This window comes from Orycteropus afer, unplaced genomic scaffold, assembly GCF_000298275.1.
Source record: "Orycteropus afer afer isolate SDZICR_OR568_19922 unplaced genomic scaffold, OryAfe1.0 scaffold00074, whole genome shotgun sequence".
NCBI classification, from domain to species: Eukaryota; Metazoa; Chordata; class Mammalia; order Tubulidentata; family Orycteropodidae; genus Orycteropus; species Orycteropus afer.
Genome location: NW_006921661.1, coordinates 3,766,864 through 3,770,385, shown reverse-complemented (window position 1 = coordinate 3,770,385; position 3,522 = coordinate 3,766,864).

The following is a 3,522-nucleotide window of genomic DNA, read 5'->3' as shown; positions in this document are numbered from 1 at the left end:
GTCAGCAGAGCATGGCAGGCTGCTGAACAACGACATGGCTACATGCAGGGTTCAAGCATGCCAAAAGGCTAGAGACCATTCCCAAAGCTGCTGCTTATATATAGGAAGCAGACCACATCCCTAAAGCAGCTACTCAGCTGCTTGTGGTAGATCCCACCATGGAGTTGATTGCCAGTCTCATCATGGGAATAACTACCACCGGCTGCCCAGCCACTCAACCAGTCCCAGCCAAGTTGACACACAACCTTAACCACCACAATGTCATCTTGATATCATCCCACAACTCGTTTCATATTCAATGCATCAAATCTCTTCTTGACATGGTCTCTGTATTCAGATGGGATATGCTCAAGGTTGTACTCTGGCTCTTATGCACTTGTTTTAATTTTCCTCAGCTTCAAATTGAACTTGCATGTGAGCAATTGACAGTCAGTTCCACACTCAGCCCCTGATGATACTTAGCTTCTTTATCATCTTTTTCTACAGACATTCAACTTGATTCCTGTGTATTTCATCCAGTGAGTTCCATGTGTATAGTTGCAGTTTATGTTGTTGAAAAAGGTATTTGCAATGAATAAGTCATTGGTCTTGCAAAATTCTATCATGTGATCTCCAGTCTCATGTCTATCATCAAGTCTGTATTTTCCAGCACACATATCTTTACAACAATTACAAACAAACAAACAAATAAAAAATATTTGCTCAAAGGCACACAGAGGCTAGAAAGTGCAGACTCAAATTCAGCTCTGACTGACCTGCCCCTGGTGACTGGGCAGGGGCCAAGGGGAAGAGAATAGGCTGAAAGAGGTACTGGGACACTCCCACTGCTCTGAGACTCCCCGGGGTTTGTGCCTGGCCACACACAGTGTAAAAAATGCTTTGAATACTGGAAGTCTGCAAGTGTTAGCAAAGTTGAGCTCAGAAAGAGGATGCTCTGGGTTTAGAAGCCAGCTTTCCTGACTCCTGGTTTATCCATAGCCTTCAGTGTGGAGCCACTGGAGACAAGAAAGCTCAGAGAGAGACTGGTGACTCCATGACCCCATGGAGGAGGTACTGACCTGGTAGATGGAGTAGGAGGTTCACGCTGGGGCAAATGGAGGGTGCAGGAGGGCAGTCTAAGCCTGAGGTACAGCCTGTACAAAGATCTGGAGCTGCAGAGCCTGACATAAGTAGGCCAGGGTCAGCCTGGCTGGCAGGGGTGATGTTGGAGAAATAGCTAAACTGGGTCAGACCCTCAGCCAGCCAGGCCCGGTTCTCCTGGGCCCTGGCCCAGCTGAGCTTTGCTGTCTCAGCCCCTACATCCCTACATCCTCCCTGCAGGCAAGCCCTCTCAGCATCCTGGCTGCTACGTGGCCCGGAGAACAGCCAGAACCCTCATTGTCCACTAGCCTGGCTGTGTGACCTCAGCCAGCTCATTCCCCCTCTCTGGGCCCTCTGGGCTGATTTCTCTTCTCCCATTTTCAGCTTCTTGGATCTAATTCTTGCATCTAAATTGCTTCCTGCACTGCCGGAAACCCACGGTGCTAATGACTCTCATGGTGGCTGTCTGCCCAAGCCCAGGGCTTGGCTGTCCATGCAGCCCCCTTCTCTTTTCCCTAGGCCTCCCAGGCTGGAGAGGGGAGGAAGGGTCCGGGTTATTGGCCTCCCTGGGCAGAGGGGCAGCCAGAGGGTTTAAGTGGTTGACTTGAGGTGCCACAGTATGGATTGGGGGCCAGAAGAGGAAGTGGCTGTGTGTCCAGAGCAGAGAACAAAACAACTCTCAGCCCCTTTGGCAGGCAGGCACCGTCTTGTCCTCCCTGCCTCCCACCCCCCACTGTGTCTCCATGTCCTATACTATCTGCCCATCCTCACCTCCTCCCCTTCTTGTACAGTCCCTTCATCCTTCCCTTCCTGTGAGGTCCAGCTCAGCCAGGGTGTGTGAGGCCAAGGTAGGAGCACCAAAGTCGAAGGGTCTGGATCTGAGTCCAGACTCTTAACATGAGGCTTAGGCAAGATACCTCTTCGCTGAGTCTCAGTTCTCTTTTCTGAAAAATGGCAACAGTGCTAAAGCCTTCCCAGCCCTGTTTACAAATAATATACACACACCTGTAGCAAAGTGATTTGCTTGTGGTTGGTACTAGAGAAATGGTTTGTTCTCTCTCTCTTTCTCTTTCTCCCTTAGAATGAGAGGTGGCTTGGCAACTTCTTTTCTCGTTACCTCTGCCTAAAGGAGCCCTGCTAAACAGTCTGCTTAGCCTTTGGTCAATCATAATGGCATCTTCCAGTTGAAGCAACATTGTTCTCATTGTAGAGATAAGAAATGGGGGCTCAGAGAGGTTGAGTGATTTGTTCAGTGCCACCCAGCAAGTGAGTGCTGCAGCTGGGACTGGTACTACATCAATTTTCCTCCTAGCCTACCTTGTTTTGGTTTCCCTCAGTCCTAGGCTGGGAAACTAGCCTGTGCTTCAGTGGGGGGTGTGGCATTGCTGTGACTCTCTCTACTGCCCTGGGCAGTGTTCATTAGTCCCTGGGAGGAGTACATCCGAGGGTGTGTGGTGCTGGACAACAGCCCAGGTGGAGTCTGGGATAAGATGGCATAGACGAGGCTGCTGTTCAGGTGCTTGGCTGCCCGGCCCATCTGTCCAGATGCCTGATGTGTCGTGTTGGCCCTGTTGCCTGCCCCCACTCCTGGAGACTTTCCCTGGCCATGCCAGTATCCCTTGTGTTTGGTCAGCTTATGTCTGCAAGGTTCAGATACTAGGCTAGGCCCTCCTGGACCAGTGGTTGGGGGAAGGATGCTGGCTTTACTGACCACTTCCTGTCTTATGCTCTCTGCTGGGGCTGCATGTCTGGAGGAACAGAACAAGAGGTGCCTGTACTTGGAGGCTTCTGGTCCAGTGATGGTTCTTACCATCAGGTTCCTGGAATGGGAAATAGTGAGGTTTTGGGGGGAGATAAGGAGTTCAGTTTTAGATTGCTGTGAGGGTCATGGTTCACCCAGGGTGTGAGGTGGGTGGTCTGGGACCCAGAAGAGGGGTCTAAGATGGACACAGGTCATTGGTAGCAAGAGATGTCATGGAAACTTATCATAGACAAGACACTGAGCTTGATGTGGCCAGGTGCTGGCCCCAGAAAGGAAGGAGAGACCAGAGATGAGGGATTGGGCTAGCACTAATGACAGACATCTCTGAAGCCAGGGGGTGACAGTTTCAAAAAGGGGACTGTGTTCAGGGATATGAGATGCTGCTGAGGTCTTGGAGGCTATCATGAGAAAGAGAGAGTCTGGATTTGGAGATGAGGCTTGGGGGTAGTTTTAAGGGAGTTAGGTCATGGGGATTAAGAAGTGATGAGTGTGCTATGTACAGAATTGGGGATAATTTTTCCAGAGGTACTATGAAGAAGGCAGAGTGATCAACGGAGGGCCAGGAAAGCATGACTCAATATGTTCGCTGATGGGCACCCGGTCAAGGTGTCCACAGGGCAAAAATATGCCCCATTAGATGAAGGATGAAGGAGCTCTGGTGGTGCAGTGGTTAAGTCATT